The sequence below is a fragment of the Hemitrygon akajei genome, chromosome 5 (genome assembly GCF_048418815.1).
Source record: "Hemitrygon akajei chromosome 5, sHemAka1.3, whole genome shotgun sequence".
Lineage (NCBI taxonomy): Eukaryota > Metazoa > Chordata > Chondrichthyes > Myliobatiformes > Dasyatidae > Hemitrygon > Hemitrygon akajei.
In genome coordinates, this window is record NC_133128.1 from 18,778,889 (window position 1) to 18,804,390 (window position 25,502).

The 25,502-nt window shown below is 43.4% G+C and overlaps 1 protein-coding gene across 8 annotated transcripts in view; it reads right to left on the minus strand.

Annotated features, from left to right (window-relative positions):
• Positions 1-7,493: 7,493 nt before the first annotated feature.
• LOC140727515 (claudin-14-like) overlaps positions 7,494-25,502 on the minus strand; it is an 83,840-nt gene continuing 65,831 nt past the window's right edge. For 5 of the 8 annotated variants that reach the window (XM_073044910.1, XM_073044909.1, XM_073044911.1 and 2 more), the window contains one exon: positions 7,905-9,381. The gene's annotated coding sequence lies outside the window, so the exon portion shown is untranslated. The other 3 variants (XM_073044913.1, XM_073044914.1, XM_073044912.1) reach the window with 3 other exon arrangements.

Sequence of the window (25,502 nt, forward strand, 5' to 3'; positions counted from 1 at the left end):
CCCGTTATAGTTACTATTCTGTAGATTTACTGAGTATGCCTGCAGGAAAATGAATCTTGGGGTTGTATATGTGACATATATGTACTTTGAAAATAAACAAACATGAGAAAATCTGCAGGTGCTGGAAATCCAAAGCAACACACACAAATTTCTGGAGGAACTCAGGTGGTCAGGCAGCATCTATGGAAAAGAGCAGTCGATGTTTCAGGCCGAGACCCTTCTTTAGGACTGGAAAGATATGGGGAAGGGGTCAGACTAAGAAACTGCGGTGAGGGGAGGAAGAAGTACAGGAGAGCAGATGTGGTGGAGACAGAGGAACCCTGTCACTTTAAAAATGCCGTTCCCTTCTCTCAGTTCTTCTGTCTCTGCCACATCTGCTTTCAGGATGAGGATTTTCATTCCAGAACAACTGAGATGTCCTCCTTCTTTAAAGAACGGAACTTCCCTTCTTCCACCATCAATGCTGCCCTCACTGCATCTCTTCCATTTCCAGCACTTTGGCTCTCACTTCATCCTCCAGGGATAAGGCTCCTCATATCCTCACCTACCACCCCGCTAGCCTCTGCATTAGATCCCTAACTTCTGCCATCTCCAACAGGATCCCACCACCAAGAACGTCTTTCCCTCCCTCCCCCCCACTTTCTGCTTTCCGGAGGGATCATTCCCAACGTGGCTCCCTTGTCCACTTGTCCCTCCCCAATGAACTCCCACTTGGTTCATCCTTGCTAGTGGAACAAGTGCCACACCTGTCCCTACACCACCACCCTCACTACCATTCAGGCCCCCAAAACAGTCCTTCCAGGTGAGGTAATACTTCACCTGTGTGAGTCTGCTGAGGTCACCTACTGCACACATGCTCCTGGTGTGGCCTCCCGTATATTGGAGAGACTTGACATAGATTGGGAGACAAGCACCTACGCTCCATCTGCCACAAAACGCAGGATTTCCCTATGGCCACTCATTTCAATTCTACTTCCCATTCCCATTCCAACAGGCCTGTCCATGGCCTCCTCTACTGTCATGATGAGGCCACAGTCAGGTTGAAGGAGCAACTCCTTATATTCTGTCAGGGTAGCCTCCAACCTGATAGCGTGAACATTGATTCCCGAACTTCCACTAATTGTCTCCACTTCTCTCCTTCACCATCCTGCATTTCCATTTCTCTCTCTCACTGCATCTCCTTACTTGCCATCACTTCCCTCTGGTACTCCTCCCCCCTCCCTTTCCTTCATTGTCTTCTGTCCTCTCCTATCAGATTCCCCCTTCCTTCACACTTTATCTCTCCCTCAATCAATTTCCCAGCTTTTTATTTCACCCCTCCACATTCCTGGTTTCCCCTATCACTTACCCTTTTGTACTTCTTTCTCCCCTACCCCTTTCCTTTCCAGTCCTGATGAAGGGCTGAGGCTCAAAATGTTGACTGTTTGCTATTTTCCATGCATGCTGCCTGGCCTGCTGAGTTCCTCCAGCATTTTATGTGTGCTGCTTAGCTAATAAAATTTACTTTGTACTTTATACCTGACCCAAATCCCTCGAAATACCACCCTTTACTTGCCGTTTCCTATATTTAATATACAAGAAACGTACGTTCCTGGTCTTCTGTTGCTGTAGCCCATGCACTTCAAGGTTCAATGTGTTGTGTGCTCAGAGGTGCTTCTCAAAGCACCACTCTTGTAATGCTTGGTTATTTGGGTTGCTGTCACCTTGAACCAGTCTGACCTCTTTCATTAACAAGATGCTTTTGCCCACAAAGCTGTCGCTCACTGAATGTTTTTTTGGATTTTTGCACCAGTCTCTGTAAAGTCTGGAGACTGTCTTGTGTGAAAATCTCAGGAGGCCGGCCATTTCTGAGATACTCAAACCACCCTGTCTGGCACCAACAATCATTCCACGGTCAACGTCGCTTAGATTACATTTCTTCCCCATTCTGATGTTTGGTCTGAACAACTGCATGCATGATTTTATGTATTTGAGTTGCTGCCACATGATTGGCTGATTAGATATTTGCATTAATGAGCAGGTGCACAGGTGTACCTAATAAAGTGGCCACTGAGTGTATATATCATAACAAACTACTGACATTTAGGCCTTTTAACTCAGATGTTGTGCCAATCCATATAACCATACTCCATGATTAATCTAGCCCTTTCTTCCTACACAATCCATATCCCTCCATTTTACTGTCACCCATTTGTTTATCTAAGAGTCTGTTAAATGTTTCTAATGTATCAGACTTTATGACCACCCCCAGCAGTGCATTTCAGGCACTTACCACTCTGTGAAACAAGACTACCTCTGATATCTCTCTGAAACTTTCCTCTACATACTCGAAGATGATGTCTTCTGATATCCGTGGGAAAAGTCACTGGCTATCCACTCCATCTATACCTCTTTTATTTTTATACACCTCTACCAAGTTACTTCTCATCCTCTTTTGAAATTTGGCAACTGAGAAGGCAATGTTACACTTTGTAAGTTGATGTGCTAAGTAGACTTCAACTTATTATGTCACACACAAGATGCCGGAGGAACTCAGCAGGCCAGGCAACATCTATGGAAAAGAGTAAACCATGAACGTTTTGGACTGAACTGTCAACCGTTTACCCTTTTCCATAGATGCTGCCTGGCCTTCTGAGTTCCTCTAGCATTCTGTGTGTGTGTTGCTTGGATTTCCAGCATCTGCAGGTTTTCTCCAGATTGAACTAACATTGTGCATTGACTTCAGCATTTAACTGCTAAAATGCTCATCCCAAGGCTATCTCAGGAGTGACAATGCTGACATCATTGTTGAAGGCTTAGTTACAGTCTTGGATGAACAGTCAGGGTGGGTTGTGAATGAGACAGGAGGCAATCAGCTGAGACTATCCCAAGTCTCCGTAACAATGAGGTGTACAGGAGTGCGGTAGATCAGCTGGTTGAGTGGCGTCACAACAATTTTGCACTCAATGTCAGTAAGAGCAAAGGAATTGACTGTGGGCTTCAGGAAGGGGAGGTCATCAAGGGGACACACAGCCGTCCTCATCGAGGGGTCAGATTAACACATCAGCTTGAGAGATGAATTCAGTTTTCCAGCATCAATAGCTTTTCTTTTATCTTCATATTCAGCAAAGTGATGAGTGTGAAAGTTTAAGAGGCTTATTAAAATTTCCTCCAAATACTGGTCTCAAAAGAAACATCAACAGTTTCTTACTTCCCATTACTCCACCCACAGAGTTTTCTCAATCCATTGAGGTACTCTCATTATGCTGCTGTAATTGAAAATAGAACCATACAGTTCTGGACAGTCCATTCGATTCACAATGTAATGTTGCTGTATGAAAAATAGAACTGTAGTGTTCTGAACAGTCAGTTTAGATCACAGTGTTATGTCGACCTTGATGCTAATTTATATCATCCATACCCCTCTATTCCCTTCATATTGGTGCGTCTATCTAAAAGCCTCCCACCAAACAGCCTGCTTCCACTACTACACGGTAACCTATTCCAAGCTCCCACCACTCTCTGTGGTTCCTTAAGATTGTTATAGCCAGGGGTGGTAATGGGGATAAGCTCCCACTACCAATTAAATGCTCCAAATGGCATTTGTCTCAAAAAGCCCCTGACAACTGAGTCCACTTCCTGGCCTTTACATGTGGCTGAGCTACTAAACCCAGCAGAACCATTTCTACTGACAAGATAAGGGTCAAAGGGCAGATTACTGGTGCCTTAAACCAGTTGTTTTGGCAGATGGGGCTCATCAGCCATGGTTGGCAGCTCATCTAGGAGAAGGCATTTCAAACCGCTGCGGCATTGCAGGAGTTGCCAGTCAGCATTGACCTCAATGTAGGATGACCATAAGGACTCCTGCTCTGGATTTTTCCCTCAGGGTTTACTCCCAAAGCCTTCCCATGAGTGGGTATAGCCGCAAGGCAGCGGAGGTTTGAAATCATAGTTTTCTTTTTCCTAGATGAACTGCCAACCACAACTGAGGATCCCCATCTGCCCTGAGTGACTGGTTTTAAGACAGCAGTAACCCATGTATTGCCCCTCTCCTTTCAGTAGAAACAGTTCCGCTGGGCTTAGTAGCTAAGCCACACGTAAAGGCCAGGAGCTCAATTTGGTTGTCAGAGGCTATTTGTGCATTTAATAGGTAGAGAGAGTTTATCCTCCACTGCCATCCCCAGCTATAACAACTTTAATGAACCTTTAAAATTTATAACCTACCATTAAATTATTGTCTAAATGCTGTTTTCATCTTTAAATGATCATCACTTAACAAATTTATTTGAATCACTTTTCCGCGTATAAAAAGTGACATGAAGGGACAAAGTTACACCCTTGTTGTTTTCCATGAAAGGCTGTACTGTTCAAAGGTCAAGGTAAAGTTAATATTGAAGTACGTCTATGTCACCATACAACCCTGAGATTCATTTTCTTACACACATTCACAGTAGAACAAAGAAAAACAATAAAAAAACACATACAACCAATAAACTGAGTCAGTACACAAATAAATAAATAATACTGAGAACTTGAGTTGTAGAATCCTTGAAAGTGAGTCCACAGGTTGTGGAATCAGCCAGTGCTGAAGTGAGTGAGGTTATCCATGCTGGTTCAAGTGCCTGATGGTTGAAGGGTAATGACTGTTCCTGAACCTGGTGAAGTGAGACCCAAAGCTCCTGTACCTACTTCCCGATTGCAGCAGTAAGAAGAGAGCTTGGCCTGGATCCTTGGTGACGGAGGTGCAGCACTCCTTGTAGATGTGCTCAATGGTGGGAGGGCTTTTCCTGTGATGGATTGGGTTGTACCCATTACTTTTTGTTGGCTTGTCTGTTTCCATATCAGGCCACGATAAAACCAGACAGGATACCCTCCACTGTGCATTTATAGAAGTTTGTCTAAGTGTTAGATAGCACTTACTAACTTATACATCTATAGAACGTGGGAGGAAATCGAAGTGTTCAGAGAAAACCCACATGGTCATGGGGAGAACGTACAAACTCCTTATCGACAGTGGCATGAACTGAACCCCAAATTTACAGTTGGTATTGACAAGTGTGATGCTAACCACAATGCTTCCATGTTCATAGTATTAAATTTATTTTCTATTCAATGTTTTGTGGCAAAGTTCTTTAACCATCAACAGCTAGTTTAATAATCTCCAGTTTAATTCCGTAATTTGTATTTTCTTGTTATCAGACCACCATCATTAACAATCCATCATTATCACTCAACTTCACTTTCCCCATCATTGTAATTTTCCACAGCCTATGGACTCCCTTTTGAGGACTCTTCACCTCATGTTCTCGATGTTTATTGCTTGTTCGTTTGTTTGGTTCTTTCGTTCTTTGTTAGTTTATTTATTTATTATTTCTGTCCTTTTGTATTTGCATAGTTTCTGTCATTTGGACACTAGTTGAACATCCAAGTTGGTGCGGTCATTCATTGATTCTGTTATGGTTATTATTCCATGGATTTATTGAGTATGCCCACAAGAAAATGAATCTCAGCATTGTTCATGATGACCTATATGTACTTTGATAATACATTTAGTTTGAAACTTTGAAACTAAGGTAATCACTCATTCTTGTAGTTATCAATCTGCCCTTTAACTTCCAGAAATTCTTAAATGTACCAATCATTATTCCTGTGAAGCAATAGTCAATTTTACTTTCATTATTCTTAGACTGTCTCTGATATCCTCCAAGATAGAATACGCTTTTCTTCTTCCCTCTTTCACTGGGCAGAAGATACAAATGCCCAAAAGTACATAGCACCAGGCTCATGGGCAGATTGAAAGACAATGGACTTCACCCCTATATAAGGTGAATTCTTGACTTCTCAATCCACCTCTTTCTGACCTTGCACCTTATTGTTTACCTGCAGTGCAATTTTTCTGTAGCTGTTGCACTTTATTCTGTATGTTTGTTGTTGTTCTACCAGGTTCAAGAACAGTGACGACCCCTCAACCATCAGGCCCTTGAGCAAAAGAAGATAATTACACTCTTTATTGAGATGTTCCCACAACCAACAATCCCACTTTCAAGACTCTCTATCTCGTTATTTCATGCTCTCATTATTTATTGCTATTTATTTACAGTTGCATTTCCACAGTTTGTTGTCTTCTATGCTTTTGCTCTTTCGTTGTTCTTGTTTACAATTACTGTTCAATAGGTTTGCTGAGCATGCCCACAGGAGAAAGAACTTCAGGGTTGTATGTGTTGACGACCACGTACTCTGATAATAAACTTTACATTGAACTTCGAACTCTGCACTAACTCAGTGCACTGTGTAATGAATTGATCTGTATGAATGGCATGCAAGAGAAGCTTTTCACAGTACCTAGGTACATTGATAATAATAAACCAATTCCAATAATAAAAAAAACAGAATCACTCGTGCGTGTTACGTTCAAAGTTATCTCAAAGGTTGCTCTTGGTTTTCTTGTAATCTACATAAAAGTCTAAAGTAAGTTGTTTTTCTTTGCTGTTATTCTCTACTTGTTCCCCAAAATTGCTTTAAATCTTTAACAAACTTCTATAGGGTAACTCTTCATAATTTTAATTCCTACCTATCTCCACCTCCAAAGTTAATAAGCAAAGCTTTAATCTCTTCATCCCATTTATAGAGATTGGAGGATTTAAATGCCCCTACACTGATACACACATTACACTATATCATGCACAAGTAGACCCATTTAAACCCATACTTCATTTCCAGATTCTTTCCTTACCAATACAGCCAGATTAACACATACTCAATTGATACATCAAGCGGGTATACTTTTGCAAATCTTTATTGATTCTGAGAAGGCAGCTAGTTAAAATGAATTCAGATCTCTTGGCCGTACTTTGTCTGCTTCTACTGTTTGCTTTTACTTTCAATAGTATTTGATGCAGCAACTTATCAACATGTATCAAATTATCACCTCTCCAATATTTATCCATTCCTTTTTGAATGCATTTGTATCCAGCTCATTTCAGACAGTGCTTCTAGATTAGTAAAACCTAGAAGCACAGTTCTGATGAAAAGTTACTGACTTGGCACATGAATTCTTTTTCTCTCTTCACATATGTTGCCCAAGCTGCCAAATATTCTTAGAACATTTGTTTTTTTTTTAATCTATGTTTTCTTGCTTTTCCCTCTCTGCCAAAGGGTGCCATTTTCTCTCTAAGTAAACCCATCACAAGTCTGAACGTCTGTCAAAACTGCTGTAAAGGCACGCATTCAAAAATAGATGTTATTATTCTCTAGTTATTTTCCAGACTTGTCTTACATCTATCACAAACTTCCGTAGAATAACTCTAAAGTTTCTACCATCCTATTTAATTTAATCTTACCTGGCATTTGTCGTATTTATTTTGCTGCCGATCACTCATTTATTATTCTTTTTAGAATCCTGGGATAATTGCAATCCAAACAATAAGGTTTTGAGTTTTCATAACGTGCACACTTTTCTTTAATATTTCCTCTGTTATTTACATAATTGGGATCAATTATTCGAAGAAGTACAGTCTGCCTCCCTCGCTTAACAGGAAGTGTTCAGTTAAGTAAAGGCACCAAAATTCAAACTTTCCTCAGGAAGCTAAAGGTTAAACGTTAATTAATCACTCCCAGGCGACTTTTAAAATAAATACAATATCTTATAGATTGGTGTGGTGGATATTATGTGTTAAAACAGTTCAATTTTTCAGTCTTCTGAGAGATTGTGACGTTGCTTGGAAGTTGGATTTCTTGTGTCACTGGGGATTAACTTGTAGCTTACTGATTAAACTGATCGCACCCACCGAGCTGGGTTCTATTTCTACATAGCTCACTTGTTCAGTAGTCAAGCCTAGAATAAAAACAGCAAGGTTAATTTAATGCAGCTATTACTTAAATCTGAATTTATTGTTCACCATGAGCAGATGTAGAATGATGGGGATAGAATCAAGTTTATTATCATTGACATATGTTGTGAAATCAGCTATTTTGCAGCAGTACTACCGTGCAATACATTAAAAATTTACTATAAGTTACATTAAGAATTACAGAAAATAAGTGCAAAAAGAGAGAAAAATGTGAAGTTGTGTTCATGGTCATAAATCTGATGGTGGAAGGGAAGACACTGTTTCTGAAACATTGAGTGTGTGTCTTTCGGCTCCTGTACTTCCTACCTGATGACAAGAGGGCATGTCCTGGATGGTGTTGGTCCTTAATGATGGATGCTACCTTCTTGAGGCACAATCTATTGAAGACGTCCTCAATAGTTGCGAGACTCCACTATCATGATGAAACTGGCTGAGTTTACAACCCTCTGCAGCTTTTTTTGATTCCAAACCAGACAGTGATGCAACCAGTCAGAATGCTCGCCAGAGTATATTTGCTGGAAATTTGCTGCAGTCTTTGTTGACATACCAAATTTCATCAAACTCCTAATGAAACGTACTCGCTGCCTTGCCTTCTTCACAATTGCAACAACACGTTGGGCTCAGGATTGATCTTCAGAGATGCTGACACCCAGGACACTTAACGTTTATCGATACTTTCTCATCATTTTCCAAAGTCAGTTTTTATTTGCAACAAAAGATCACTCTATAGTTAAACTTCTCACCTATCAATTTAACAAAATAAGATAGCACATTCTTGTTGAAATAAAATCACAGACACTGAAAGAAAGAGTAACAAAGCAGATGATTAAATCACTGACCTTTCCCTCTGAGGATGAGTTGTGATGGAAAGCTTTGCCACGGGCGGTTATGGGTGGACAGCATATGAAGAGTAACTAAACGTTTAATACACACTCGGTTCAGCTCCTCTGCTCAAGCTGGCTTACATCATAAAGCTTGCCCTTTCTGTTAAATCGGCAACATGTGCAGGACTTACAGGGGTGTGAAGTTCAAAGTAAGTTCCTTACCAAAGTATGTTTATGTCATTAAATACTTTACTTTACTTTATTGTCACCAAACAATTGATACTAGAGCGTACAATCATCACAGCGATATTTGATTCTGTGATTCGTGCTCCCTGAAGTACAAATCGAAGTAAATATAATACAAATTTAAATTATAAATCATAATTAGAAAATAGAAAAGGGAAAGTAAGGTAGTGCAAGTCAGGTCCAGATATTTGGAAGGTATGGCCCAGATCCGGGTCAGGATCTGTTCAGCAGTCTTATCACAGTTGGAAAGAAGCTGTTCCCAAATCTGGCCGAACGAATCTTCAAGCTCCTGAACCTTCTCCCGGAGGGAAGAGGGACAAAAAGTATGTTGGCTGGGTGGGTCGTGTCCTTGATTATCCTGGCAGCACTGCTCCGACAGTGTGAGGTGTAAAGTGAGTCCAAGGATGGAAGATTGGTTTGTGTGATGTGCTGGGCTATGGTCACGATCTTCTGCAGCTTCTACTACCCTAAGATTCATTTTCCTGCAGGCATACATAGAGAACAAAGAAATACAACATAATCAATTAAAAACTACACATGAAGATGGGCAAGCAAAACCACTGTGCAAAGTAGGACAAACTACGCAAATATAAATAAATCAGTAATACTGAAAAAGCTAGTTGTAGAGTCCTTCAAAGTCAGTCCATAGGTAGTGTTCAACCATCAGTTCAAAGTAAATTTATCATCAACATACAGCCCTGAGATTTGTCCTCTTGCAGGCATATTCAATAAATCCAAGAATCACGATGGAATCAATGAAAGGCCGCACCCAGCAGGGCAGACAAACAACCGATATGCAAATGACGAGAAACTGTGCAAATACAAAAGAAAAAAGAAATGATAATGATAAACAAATAAGCAATAAGTAGTGAGAACGTGAGATGAAGAGTCCTTGAAAGTGGGTTGTAGGGATAGTTCACAGTGATGGGGTAAGTGAAATTGAATGAAGTTATCCACACTGGTTCAGGGGCCTGATGGCTGAGGGGTAAGAATTGTTCTTGACCCTGGTGGTGAGAGTTCTGAGGCTCCTGTACCTTTCTCCTGATGGCAGCAGTGAGAAGAGGGAATACCCTGGATGGTGGGGTCCTTAAGGATGGACACTGCTTTCTTGTGGTGCACTCTTAGTAGTTGGGCTCAATGGTGGGGAGGGCTTTTCCGGTGACGGGCTGGGCTGTATCCATCACATTTTGTAGGCGTTTCTATCCTTGGCACTGATGTTTCAATACCAGGCTGTGAGGCAAGCAGTCAGGACAACCCTAATGTTTTTCTGCACTTTACAGGGAGGTGGGGGGGGGGGAAGAGATCAGCCCCACCATTGTCCCCACCCATAAAAACAACCAATCGTGTGAAAAGTAGCAGCTTTTAGGACAAGCACTGATATTATTGGGGTTTGTACAGCACTCTACTGCTGCCACTGAACAATAAATTTCACGACATATGTCAATGACAATAAACCTGATTCAGATTCCAATTCAAAATACGATCCTATCGATACAAATGGAAGCATTAAATTCACCTTGTTGGCAGGACATGCTTTTCATGATTCAAATATTAAGTAACTCACTATGGGTTAATTAAGTGCAGGAGGAAAGCTTATATAAAATCAAAAATAATGAACTGGTATTTTAAAATCGTAATTTTATTTATAAGCAAACGCCTTTTGATGTGCTTTGTGCAAATTTCATCATTGCATCTTTCGGAATAGTTTTTCACGATTAGGTAGTTTAAACCTATGGTGGCATGTTAGCGTAGTGGTTAGTGCAACGTGACTGCGTGGATTTCCTCTGGGTGCTCCAGTTTGCTCACACAGTCCAAAGACATAGCAGTTGGTAGGTTAATTGGTCATTGTAAATTATTCAATGATTAAGCTAGGATTAAGTACTGGGTTTTGCTCGGCAGTGCAGCCAGAAGGGCCTATTCTGCACTGTATCTCCATAAAATAAATAGAAACATAGAAACATAGAAAACCAACAGCACAATACAGGCCCTTTGGCCCTTTGTGCCAGACAGGTACTTACTTTAGCAAATACCTAGCCCTCTATTTTCCTAAGCTCCACGTACCTGTCCAGGAGCCTCTTAAAAGACCCTATCGTATCCACCTCCACCACCATGAGCAGCAGCCCATTCCATGCACTCATCACTCCCTGCGTAAAAAACTTACCCCTGACACCTCCTCTGTACCTACTTCCAAGCACCTTAAAACTGTGCCCTCTCGTGCTAGCCATTTCAGCCCTGGGGAGAAGCCTCTGACTATCCACATGATCAATGCCTCTTATCATCTTATACACCTCTATCAGGTCACCTCTCAACTCTGTTACTTCAAGGAGAAATGGCCAAGTTCACTCAAACTATTCTCGTAAGGCATGCTCCCCAATCCAGGCAACATCCTTGTAAATCTCCTCTGAACCCTTTCTATTGTTTCCACGTCCTTTCTGTAGTGAGGTGACCAGAACTGAGCACAGTACTCCAAGTAGGGTCTGACCAGGGTCCTATATAGCTATAACATTACCTCTTGGCTCTTAAACTCAATCACACAGTTGATGAAGGCCAGTGCTCCATATGCCTTCTTAACCACAGAGTCAACCTGCGCAGCAGCTTCGAGTGTCCTATGGACACGGACCCCAAGATCCCTCTGATCCTCCACACTGCCAAGAGTCTTACCATTAATACTATATTCTGTCATCATTTTTGACCTACCAAAATGAACCACCTCACACTTATCTGGGTTGAACTCCATTTGCCACTTCTCAGCCCAGTTTTGCATCCTATCAATGTCCTGCTGTAACCTCTGACAGCCCTCCACACTATCCACAACACCCCCGACCTCTGTGTCTTCTGACATCACAAAGCCTTTCTACAATTCTGCATGCTGCAAGTCAAAAACAACACACACAAAATGCGGGAGAAACTCACCAGGTCAGGCAGCATCTGTAGATATGAATAAATGGTTGATGTTTCAGGCTGAGATCCTTCATCAAGACAACATTGTGTGAGAACTAGCAGATCTCAAGGAGGAAGATAAACACTGCTATTATTGGGGTGTGTACTCTTTCTACTATTTGCAGGACATGACCGTGGACTGTGACAGAATACTCTCCGGCTGCCTGGGTGATTGCAGCACCAACAACACTCATGAAATTTGACACAGTCCAGGACAAAGTCCACTTGATTGGTACCACAGAACTCTGATTGTAAATTCATCCACTGCTTTTGTCATGCAACATTACAACTCCTATGACAAACGAAGATTTTAAGTATTTGAAGATAACGATTAGCTATTATTGGTCACATGTACATTGAAATATGTTGTTTGCGTTAACGATCAAAATATATGCTGGGGGTAGTCTGCAAGTATCACCAGGCCTCTAGCTCCAACAGAGCATGCCCACAACACACTAACCCTATCCCTATATTTTTGGAAAGTGGATGGAAACCCACCCGGTCATAGGGAGAATATACAAACTCTTTTCAGACAACATCGGGAATTGAACCCCAATCATTGACTGCTGGCTCTGTAAAGGGTCACACTTACCCCTACACTACCATGCAAGCCCTTCCGCTACTGTGCCACCCTAATGAAAAAAAATTATAGACAACAAGCACCTGAGTGAAGATTCTGGTTGGTAATAATGGCTGGGGATAACGCCATGGCTTTGAAGCTCCAACATACTTTGAAGATCTACTGGAATGGTGCTGAGGTGGCTAGGAAGTCCTGGATTTTAGAGGTGAGGTAGGATTGTGCTAGTATAGAGGGAGAGTTCAAGTGAACGATGAGAACTGATTTGTCCTGGGAATTCCCAGTAACCACTGTCCTCAGGACAGGATAAGTGAATGCACTTTACTTCCCAGATGAGAACTGATTTGTCCTGGGAATTCCCAGTAACCGGTGTTCTCAGGACAGAATCGGAATCAGGTTTATCACTGCCATACGGTATGCTGTGAAATTTATTGTTTCATGGCAGCATAAAGGGTAAGACATAAACGTTATTACAAGTTACAAAAATAAGTAAGTACAGTATTGTGAAAGGCAAATAATAAGGTAGTGGTCATAGACTGTCCATAAATCTGATGGCTGAGAAGATGTCATTCCAAAAACACTGTGTGTGGTTCTTCATGTTCCTGTACCACCTCCTTGATAGTGGTAACGAGAAGAGGGCATGTCCAAGATGGGTGAGGGTATTTAATGATGGATGCCGCCTTCTTGAAGCATTACGCCTTGAAGATATTCTCAAGAGCAGGGAGGGTTGTGCTCCTGAACCTGCAACTCTCTTCTGATCCTGCCCATTAGTGACTCCATACCAGGCTGTGATGCAACCAGTCAGAAAGCTCTACACATCTTTGGTGACATACTAGATCTCCTCAAACTCCCAATGAAGTAGAGCCACTGCTCTTTGTGACTACGTCAATATGTTGGGCTCAAGGTAACTCCTCTGACACGTTGATGCCCAGGAACTTGAAGCTGCTCACCCCTCAATGCAGACTGTTGTTTGTCCTCCTGACTTGACCACAATCAATTCCCTGATCTCCCTGACGCTGAGTGCAAGATTGCTGTTGCTCAGTGATCAACATCACCCCTGTACATCTCTTGTGACCACCAGAGATCCTGCCACCAGCAGGAGGTGTCAACATCAAATTTATAGCTGGGGTTTGAGCTGTGCGTAACCGCGCGGTTGTGAGTGTGGAGAGTAGAGCAGTGGGTTGATTGTCAGAGAGGAGGAGGTGTTATTACTGATCCGTACTGAGTGTGGTCTCCCAGAAAGGGAGTCGAAGATCCAGCTGCAGGGGGAGGTACAGAGGCCCATGTTTTGAACTTTGATGATTAGTAATGAGGGGATGATGGCTTTAAACAATGTGTTTAGCAGGATCTAATCACAGGAAGTCGTGTCTGTGCTGATACAACAGGGTTGCAAGGGTAACTCACTCAAAGAAGTGCCTAGACAAACATTTCATACAACAAAAAATGACCCAAAAATAATCACTGTGAGAATAAAAACTAGTTTCCAACTGCATAACTCCAGGGATAGAGGGAAAACAAACATTAGGCAATTAAATTTCCAAACAATTAAAGTTCTAGCCACAATGCTCACTAGGAATGGCTACATCATCACTGCTGCTAAACATCCCTACCGAGCATTAAGGCCAAAGATGCACTGGGAGAGCTTTACAGTATCTTCAGCTCTCTACAAAACTATCTTCTGGATGGTCTCTTTATAAGTGCAGAAAACTTCATTCATGTTGTTCGTTGTGGCTTTTTAAAACATCCTGCCAAAGGATCTCAGCCCAAAACATCAACTGTATTCTTTTCCATAGATGCTGCCTGGCCTGCTGAGTTCCTCCAGCATTTTGTGTGTGTTGCTTGGATTTCCAGCACCTGCAGATTTGCTCTTGTTTATGCTTACTGTAATTTTTTATGCTGCATCAGATCTGGAGTAACAACCATTTTGTTCTCCTTTACACTCGTGTACTGAAGAATGACAATAAACAGACTAGAATCTAGAAGACTCACATGAGTGAGAGAGAGAGGCAGACTAAAAGATTCTGGAACAGATTTATCAAATGAACTAAGAATGATAGGAGGAGACTTAATCGAATGTAGGTATCAGAAACCGAATTGATCCCCTTTTCAGTCTGCTGTAGATCTGAGGGGATAAAGGCTGAAAGGCTTTTGGCATTTTCTGGTTTAAACACCAACTCCTGTGGGAGCTGAAGCTTTCGCCACCAGAATGGAAATTGTTTTGGGCATGCCATTGTTACATTTGTAATGTCAGAAGCAGCAAAAGGCTCTTATTTAGAAATGGAGCACAAGCTTATCCAGGAGCAAGCAGGTGCTGCTGGCTGGTGTCACATTCTCAAGCACTCTTCCTCTCCAGAGATCAGCGTTTGATTATATAGCCCAGAGCTGGTAAGTGAAGCAGTGTATGCTCTTTGACACGCATTAAAATTGCAAGTGAAATAAGCTTGAACAGTTTCAACCTGATCCGTTGTGGAAAGAGTTGAAGTGCCCCAAACTAATTCCAGCTGCTGTTCCTTCCTGTGTGTGTGTGTGGAATGGCAGCTCTGACTGGTGAGAAGTGAACACGTCTGCTGCCTCTCCATTTTAGACTATCAGATCACAAGATATAGGAGCAGAACTAGTCCATTCTGCCCATCAAGTCTGTTCCAATATTCCATCATGGCTGATTTACTAACCTTCTCAACTCCATTCTTCTGCCTTCTCCCCATAACCTATGATGCCCTTACTAAACAATAACTTATTAACCTCCACTTTTAATATACTCAATGACTTGGTTCCCACCGTTGTCCATGGCAACGAATTCCACAGATTCAGTAGCATCTGTCTCAAGACTTTCCTCCTCACCTCTGTTGTAAAGGGATACCCTTGTATACTGACACTGTGGCCTCTGGTCCTAGACTTTCCCACTATTAGAAACATCTTCTCCACACTCACTCTATCCAGGCCTTTCAATATTTGATTGGTTTCAATGAGATGCCGCCTTAAAAACTTTTTTTTTCCAAATATAACAATGGCTCTTGCCAGCTGAATAACTGCAAATAAAATTATTAATTCTTGTTTAAAGAGACAAATATATGTGTTTCAGCAGTTCTACACTGGTTATATAAGCTGCCCACCAGCCACTTTACTAAGTCTTTACGATTTTACTGTCACACGCACATACAGTGCTGGAGGAGCTCTGCAGATCAGGCAGCATCTATGGAGAGGAATAAACTGTTGACAATTTGGGCTGAGACCCTTCACCAAGACTGGAAAGGAAGGGGGAAGAAGCCATAATAAGGTGGGGGTGGGGAACACCCACTGCCCTTCCCCCTCACCTGGTTTCACCTATCACCTTCTAGCTTGTACTTCTTCCCCTCCTCCACCTTCTTATTCTGTCTTCTTCCTCCTTTATTTTCAGTCCTGATGAAGGGTCTCAGCTAGAAGCATTATCTGTTCATTCCTTTCCATAGATGCTGCCTTGCCTACAGAGTTCCTCCAGCATTTTGTGCGTGTTGCTCTAGATTTCCAGCATCTACAGAATCGTTTGTTTATAATGTCACTAGGTGTGCACCACGGAAACCATATGAGTTTTGATGTAAGTTAATTCAAAGGAGGATTAGAGGATATTTGGGAAAGTTCAAAGTTTAAAGTAAATTTTATTATCAAAGTAAATATATATCACCATATACAACACAGAGATTCACTTACTTGTGGGCACACTCAATAAATCTATAGAATAACAACCATAACAGAATCAATGACAGAATGCCCAGCTAGGGCATTCAACCAGAGTGCAGAAGACAACAAACTGTGCAAATACCAAAAGAAGAAATAATAATAATAAATAAATAACCAATAAATATTGAGAACATAAGATGACGAGTCCTTGAAAATGAGTCCATTGTTTGTAGGAACATTTCAATAATGGGGCAAGTGAAGTTGTCCCCACTGGTTAAAGGGCTTAATGGTTGAGGGGTAATAACAGTTCCTGAGCCTGGTGGTGTGAGGCTCCTGTATTTGTCCTGATTGCAGCAGCAACAAGAGATCATAACCCAGGTGGTGGGAGTCCCTGATGATGGACGCTGCTTTCCTGCAACAGCGTTTCATGTAGATGTGCTCAGTGAGTTGGGGGTCTTTACCCATGAGGGACTGGGCCACGTCCATTATTTTTGTAGGATCTTCCATTCAAGGGCAATGGTGTTTCAAGATCAAGATCACGATGCAGCTAGTCAATGTACTCCCCACTACACACCTATAGAAACTTGTCAAAGTTTTTTGATGTCATGGAGTACCACCACAAACTCCTAAGGCAGTAGAGGTGCTGTTGTGTTTTCTTCCTAATTGCACATAGGACCTGGGCCCATACCACGTCCTCTGAAATAACAATATCTAGGAATTTAATGTTGCTAACCCTTTCTACCTTTGATCCTCCAATGAGGACTGGTTCGTGGACCTCTGGTCCCCTTCTCCTGAATTTTATAATTAGCTCCTTGGTCTTGTTGACATTGAGTTGTTGTCATGAGACCTTCTACCAGATTTTCAGTCTCCTTCCTATACGCTGATTCATTACCACCTTTGATTCGGCCTATGACAGTGGTGTCATCAGCAAACTTGAACATGGTATTGGAGCTGTGCGTAGCCACACAGTCATAACTGTAAAGTGAGTAGAGCAGAGGACTAAGCACACAGCCTTGTGGTACACCTGTGCTGATGGAGATCATGCAGGAGACGTTGTCAATCTGAATTGACTGGGGTCTGCAAGTGAGGAAATTGAGGATCCAATTACTCATGGAAGTACTGAGGCCAATGTTTTGGAGTTCACTGATTAGTTTTGAGGGGATGATAGCATTGAATGCCGACCTATCATTGATAAAGAGCATCCTGATTATGCATCTTTGCTGTCCTGATGTTCCAGGGTTCACTGAAGAACCAATAAGATATTATCTGCTGTAAACTTCTGGGTCAAATGATCTCCTTCCATGTTGTAAATTTACAATAGCCCCTCAATCTCATTTCAGTGCAACACTGATTACCCATAACGTTCCAACCCCTGATTATCTCATCCATTCATTCCATTACAGATAACCGTGAAGAGTGGGAATTCTAACTATCCTTATCTCCTTCTCCAGTCCAGGAGACCGCTCAAACTATCCAAAGCCAATCAGCTGAAACAAAATAAATCGAAAGAGAATTCATCTGAGTCCTAAATCACAGTAGAAAAACTCATCTTTCCGCGATCGCATCGGTATCTTCTGGGTGCTCCAGTTTCCTCCCACATTCCAAAAGATGTACAGATTAGTACAGCTTCGTAAGTTGTAGGCCTGCCACGTTGGTGCCAAAAACATGGCGACATTTGCGGGCTGCCCCCAGCACATCCTCGGACTGTGATGGTTGTTGACACAAATGGTGCATTTCACTCTATGTTCTGATGTACATGTGAGAAATAAAGCTAATCTGAATCTTTAATGACTGGTTTCATTATCTTTTGACTTACTGTTTATTAACATGGTATGATAGTTGGAATACTTCGTGTTATCTTCAGTGTGGTTCCTTATAGCTGATCTAGCCAGGGCTGGTAATATGGACAAGTTCCCACTACCTAATAAATGCTCCCAATGGCGTGTACCTCAAGTAGCCTCTGACAACCAAGTCCAGCTCCTGGCCTTCACATGTGGCTTAGCTACTAAGCCCAGCAGAACCATTTCTACTGAGAGGAGAAGGGGCAAAGGCAGGTTACTAATGCCTTAAAATCGGTTGCTTTGAGCAGATGAGGCACATCAGCTGTGGTTGGCAGTTCATCTAGGAGAAGGAAAACTCTGGCCTCAAACCTCAGCTGCCTTGCGATACCTGCTCATGGGGAAAACTACAGGAGTAAACCCTGAAGGAAAAATCCAGAGTTGGAGTCCCTAAGGTAGTCCGACGTTGAGCTCAATGCTGACTGGCAGCTCCTGTGACACTGCTGCTGCCACACTGTATCAGTCTCTGTCATTCGTTTGTGTTCATCAGATGCGTGGAGAGGAGGAGCTTGTTGAAGATCCAAAGGTTTATTTATAATCAATGCATACATACAACTCTGAACTTCTTCTTCTCCAGATAGCCACGAAGCCAAGAAAGAAGAGAACAGCAGCACGATCATCAACCCCCAAATCCCTCCTCCCCGCGTAAAAAAAGGAACAGAAGTGGACCGGGCACATCGACCCCCCCCTCCCAAATCCCCCTGTTCTGTTTTTGTTAATTTTTTGTTAGATGGGCAACAGCTTGCTTTCCACATTGTACTACCCAGGTTAGCGTATCTAGAAAGCTAGGACGCAACATCCATGGTCGACCCTGACCGACGGAGGCCTCACCTCGCGTGTCTTTAGCAGATAAGTAAGGGAGCCTTCCAAACCTCAGCGTGCAGCATTCAGAGTCCTGGTCGGCAGCTCCCTAGCAATTACACCTTTCTCAGCAAAGCCCTTTTATGAATGCATGCTGATTGATGTCAGTATGGATTCAATAAAGGACGTAACTAGGAGCAAAATATAGAAACTGCATTATTAATTGCAAAATAATAAGAAACAGAAGGTCGTCATCATTTGCAAATGTTCTAAACAAAGAGTTATGGCAGGCAGAGTTCATCTGGTTTCAGAACTTCTTTTCATTTGTAATAAAAATCTATAATCTTGTCAAAGTTATTGACATTAGAAGATCTCACAGGAACAGAATTAAAGCCGATTAACCCCTCAAACCTGTTCTTTCGTTCAATTAGACCATTGCTTAGGTCTCAAATTCTAGTGACTGTTGATCGGATGTGCAGCTCCTCCAGTGCCTACCTGACATTGCCCAGGGGTAGAAATTACACTGCAACCAGGATGATCAAGTTCAAGTTTATTGTCATTGTACAGTATGCATGTACAGTACACATGTCCAGTATACAGCTAAATGAAACAACATTCCTCTGGACCAAGGTGCACAACATAGTACACATAACTCATTGACAATACATTTGTAGTATTAACACATAAAATACTAAGGTGCATTTACAACACAAGCTAAAAAGTAAACAGTATAACACTCCTGGTGCTTCATACGTGACGAAACCTGGGTGGTAGCAGGGAATTCATTAGTCTCACGAACATGAATATGGGAGTTGTGAAGTTGGTGCTGAGGCAAGATGCTGCAACTGTGGGGGTGCTCATGGTGCTGCTAAATTAGGTTGTCATGTTTTACAAAAGATTCAGGAAATTCAGAAGGTGAAGTTGGGTGCAGTTAGTGCTTAATAGCTCTTATGCTGACGCTGCAAGATTTGATTCCTCTGCATCTGTTGGGTGTTGGGTTAAAACGGACACTTACAAGCATTCAGGTGGAGGAAGACCATGGAGTGAGGTTGTACAAGCAGGGAGTGGGGGAGGCGAAGCATCTAGTGAGATATTGATTCTTAAAAAGATTGATTTTCTTACGTTTCTGTGTGCTGTGGTTAATGGAACAGTACTGGTGGGAAAGAAATCTGATAGACTCAGAATGGTGTTGGATGCAGCATCAAAGTATTTGGGTTGAATGGGAATTACTGCAGAACTGGTACATGAAGTACTTTGGAGAGAAGATTTGGGAAATTATAGTAGGGGGAATGGGCTGGTGGAAGAGTGTGATTAGCGATGATAGTGGGGGAATGGGTGGGTAGTGGACCATGACTGGGGAATGGGTTGGTAGTGGAGAGTGATTGGGAATGGTGATTGGGGAATGGGATGGTGGTGAATGGTGATTGGGGAATGGGCTGGTGGTGGAGGGGGATCGGGAAATGGGCTGGTAATGGAGGGGGATTGGGGAATGGGCTGGTGGTGGAGGGGGATCAGGGAATGGGCTGCTGGTGGAGGAGGATTGGGGAATGGGCTGGTGGTGGAGGAGGATTGGGGAATGGGCTGGTGGTGGAGGAGGATCGGGGAATGGGCTGGTGATGGAGGGGGATCGGGGAATGGGCTGGTGATGGAGGGGGATCGGGGAATGGGCTGGTGGTGGAGGGGGATCGGGGAATGGGCTGGTGGTGGAGGAGGTTTGGGGAATGGGCTGGTGGTGGAGGAGGATCGGGGAATGGGCTGGTGATGGAGGGGGATCGGGGAATGGGCTGGTGATGGAGGGGGATCGGGGAATGGGCTGGTGGTGGAGGAGGATCGGGGAATGGGCTGGTGGTGGAGGGGGATTGGGGAATGGGCTGGTGGTGGAGGGCGGTTGAGGAATGGGCTGGTGATGGAGGGGGATCGGGGAATGGGCTGGTGGTGGAGGGCGGTTGAGGAATGGGCTGGTGGTGGAGGGGGATTGCGGAATGGGCTGGTGGTGGAGGGGGATCGGGGAATGGGCTGCTGGTGGAGGGGGATTGGGGAATGGGCTGGTGGTGGAGGAGGATCGGGGAATGGGCTGGTGGTGGAGGTGGATCGGGGAATGGGCTGGTGGTGGAGGAGGATCGGGGAATGGGTGATGGAGGGGGATTGGGGAATGGGCTGGTGGTGGAGGATCGGGGAATGGGCTGGTGGTGGAGGAGGATCGGGGAATGGGCTGGTGGTGGAGGAGGATCGGGGAATGGGTGATGGAGGGGGATTTGGGAATGGGCTGGTGGTGTAGGGGGATCGGGGAATGGGTGGTGGAGGAGGATCGGGGAATGGGCTGGTGATGGAGGAGGATCAGGGAATGGGCTGGTGGTGGAGGAGGATCGGGGAATGGGCTGGTGGTGGAGGAGGATCGGGGAATGGGCTGGTGGTGGAGGGGGATCGGGGAATGGGCTGGTGATGGAGGGGGATTGGGGAATGGGCTGGTGGTGGAGGAGGATTGGGGAATGGGCTGGTGATGGAGGGTGATTGGGGAACGGGCTGGTGATGGAGCGTGATTGGGGAACGGGCTGGTGATGGAGGGTGATTGGGGAATGGACTGGTGGTGGAGGGTGGTTGAGGAATGGGCTGGTGATGGAGGGGGATTGGGGAATGGGCTGGTGATGGAGGGGGATTGGGGAATGGGCTGGTGATGGAGGGCGGTTGAGGAATGGGCTGGTGATGGAGGGGGGATTGGGGAATGGGCTGGTGGTGGAGGGTGATTGGGGAATGGGCTGGTGATGGAGGGGGATTGGGGAATGGGCTGGTGATGGAGGGGGATTGGGGAATGGGCTGTTGATGGAGGGCGGTTGAGGAATGGGCTGGTGATGGAGGGGGGATTGGGGAATGGGCTGGTGGTGGAGGGTGATTGGGGAATGGGCTGGTGATGGAGGGGGGATTGGGGAATGGGCTCATTGCAGAGAGAGATTAGGGAATGATAGTAGAGGGATTGGGGTGATGGCAAAGGGAGATTGTACAGAGAGCGCTACACATTGATCCTGTCCGACCAACTTCCAGTTTTTCATTGGAATGCGAGAAGTGTGATAGCCAATGGACAGGAATGTACAGATTATGTTTCAGGTTTTGGTTTTCCCTTGATTGCTAGCTGTGTACAAGAAACTTGGTTGCGATCACATTTATCGTTTAAGATTCTGGATTATGAGGTTGGTAGACGTAATACTGTGGGAGGAGGCTGTATCACCTTTGTGAAGGAAGGTTTATTCGACCTTCTGCAGAGAATACTGAATGTATAATTATTGAAATGTTATGGTGAGATCAAAATTGTGAACTTTCATGATCCAGGTTGGCAACTGACTGTGGAAGGCTTGGGAAGAATGATGGAAACTTATTCTGGTAAAATTATTTTTTTGCAGTGACTTTAATGCAGATAATGTTTTGTGGGGCAGTAAGACTACACACTGTCAGAATGTGGGCTCTGGTACTCAATGGTGTTTTAAGAGAGAAAACTGGAGAAAATTTTCCACTAAGTGTGAGAATCATTTGATCATTTGTCACCAGGTGATACCATAGAAGAAGACTATTGGAGGGTAGTTTCTAGTTTGTGTGGGGCAAGATATCAAGCCATTCCTTTGGTGCCTAGGAGAGCTTGGTGTACACAGGAATGTATAGAGGCTATCAGACACCAGAGAGGGGAATTTCTCATTCTGGAATATAGATTAACACAAGAGGCCTGACTGAACTTTCAGAAGGAAAGAGTGATAGAAGTGATAGGGATGCTAAAAGGGTGGTTTGGAGGGGATTTTACCGATCATTTGGGAAGGAAGCTGGCCTGACAGTGGTGTGGAGAATGCTGAAGAAAATGAATGGTGTCGGAGGTTATCACCAGATTCCAGTGTTAGTGGAGAATGGACATTCAGCTACAATGGACAAAGAAAAGGCTGACTGTCTGGGAAACACATCTGCAAAGATACATGGACTAAACAATTGAGTATATTAAGAGACCAGAGCGTAATTTGCTGGAGAATGGCAAGATTGGTGGGAAACAAGAGGGGTTTGGGAGTGCCATGGGTGATGACTTTACATTGCTGTCAATAGTGTGAGTACTACAGCCACAGGACAGAATATGCTCCAGCATCTTTCTGGGACAGTCCTAAAGAAATTGCTTGAGTTTTATAATAAGGACTGGAAGTAAGGAATGCTCCCAGGAAATGGAAAAGGGCTGTGGTGATGCCTATTGTTAAACCTGGGCAGGACCCAACACTGCCCATTAGCTACAGACCTATTGCTCTCACCTCCTCACTCTGTAAAATAAAGGAGAAAATGATAGTAATAAGGCTGATGTTTGGTTTGGAGAAGAAAGAATTACTTAGTCACTACCAGTGTGGGTTTTGTAGAAGGAGATCTACATATGATGTCCTTGTACTACTGGGAAACGATATTTGGGAAGCTTTTACAGTAAAATAAAAAGTAGTTGCAGTGTTTCTGGGCATAGAAAAAGCTTATGATATGCTAGGGAGGGAAGGGCTTTTGATTAGACTAAGTAAGCCTGATATTTGTGGTAGGGTTTACAACTGGATTTTTGATTTTTTTTCTTTGGCCGGTTGTTCAGAGTGAGGGTGGGTGAAGACATGTCATCAGAGTTTTTGGTGGGTAATGGGACCCCCAGGGTAGTGTTATCAGTCCAATATTGTTTAATCTGATGATTAGTGATATTTTGATGGTTTGGGGTCAGGCTTTGGAATGGCTATATGATGTTTAAGGGGCTCTTTGGAAAAGGGGTTTTAATACTGCCTAAGTGGTAAGGTCTTTGCAAACAGCGTTATCAACAATGGAAGAATGGTCTTTGAACTGGGGTTTAAATTTTCAGTTTCTATGTCAAAATATATGGATTTTACCTGGAAACATGGGTTGGATAATAATCACCTTACTCTGTATGGGTGTTTGTTGTCTAGGGTTCCCATGCTTAAATACTTGAGGTTATGGCGGGATGCGAGAGTGACTTGGGGAACACATATAAAGTTTTTGGAGGATAAATGTAACCAAGTCATTAACTTTTTGTGGTGTGTGGCTGGGTATGATTGGGGAGCTTCCAGGACTGTTCTATTGACAATTTATTGTGCTTTAATGCTCTCTTGTCTGGATTATGAGTGTATGATTTATGGAGAGGCACCTCATTCAGTTTTATATATAGTAGGTTGGATGTCCTACGGGCCAGCATGCTTAGAATCTGTAGTGAAGCATTCTGGACCACACCAAGAGATGCATTAGGGCTTGAACTAGGTGAGACGCCTCTTGTCCTGCGGAGAGAAAAATTGAGTCTTGCTTACTGGACGTCCATAGTAGGGTGAGGAACATCCCCTTTGACATATTCCGTTTTAATAGATTGCTGGGAATATACTAACAGAGTCAATATGTATGGGAGCATGGGTGTTGCGATTTGTGGATTATCCTAACAGTGGCCTGGTCAGGAGTTCCACCTTGGAAATTTCCAGATGTGGGAATAGATTTGATGTTACCGTGGGATAGATAGGGTTTTGCAGGTGGTGAAAGGATGTCTGGTCATCTACAGCTGAAGTAGTTTCCTTTTTGCCTATCTCTTCAGATGGCTCTAAAGACCCAGTTAGTAATTGGTGGGCTCTGGGATAGTTATCCCTTAGTTTAATGTTGAGCTGGGAAAAAGGCTGACGGATGGGTTGTCCGTCTAAACAGCAGAATTTATGATCATTATCATTAGTTTGCAGTGGGCCGAACAAGTTAATCCAAATAGAGTCGTGATCTGCTCAGAATCTGCCATGGTACTGCAGAGCATGGAATCAAAGTGTTCAAGGAGACGTGATCTGCTGATGGAAGTGCACTACGATTTATATGTTCCGGAGAGTGCGGGAATAGTAGCACAGTTTTGTTGGGTACCTGTACATGTGGGTGTATCAGGTAATGAAAGGGCAGATGTTAGAGCAAAACAGGCACTTACTAAGTCTGAGGTAGAAATTATAGTTAATATGGGAAAGCATGAAGCCAAATCTTGTATTAGGTTGGCTGGGATTATAAAATGGCAGAATTTGGTTCCATCAGTTCAGGGGAGGTGCCTTTTGGGAAGGAATAGGAGGGGAGAAGTGTGGTTGGCGAGATTGAGGTTAGGATACAGGTTACACTGTACTTTGGCACATGGCAATGGATGGAGTGATTCCTGTCGGATGCCAGAGACGCGGAACATGTGATCATGGCGTGGCAGAGATATTCGTTAGAATGTGGGACTCTGCTTAGGCAATTATTGGGTTGATCTGAAGTGCCTAGGCGGCAGAACATTCTGCCATCTGAAGCGGGGATGGTTAAGTCATGTAGGGAACTGGTGAACTTTTTAATCAAAACAGGTTTGGGAGGCAGGATCTGATGCCATTCACGGCTCTTGTCATACTCCAGTACTGTAGGTGGTGGTAAGACACCATCCTGATAAGTGCGAGGCGCCATTAGCACAAAAGAAGTGTGCTGAAGAGTCCTTACTGTGCTGCACTGTTCTGTGTTCAATGAGTAGCAGCTGAGGAACTTTAATGCTTGCCCTTACTGCATCATTCCTAAAGCAATAACTGCAGTTTTGGAAAATGAAACCAACAATGCAAAAGTTCCCAAAATTATGTTTTAAAAGTATAAATTTTACTTTGTTTAGAAAGCTTTCTAGGATTGGATGTGTAGAGTAGGAAGTTCACCTTTGTGAAGATGGTGTACAGCTTTTTACTTCTCTGAGGGTCATCACCTTGTCGTGGTGGAGAGGCGTGAGAATTCCTGAGATCCCAAGAGCGACTCTGTCTGG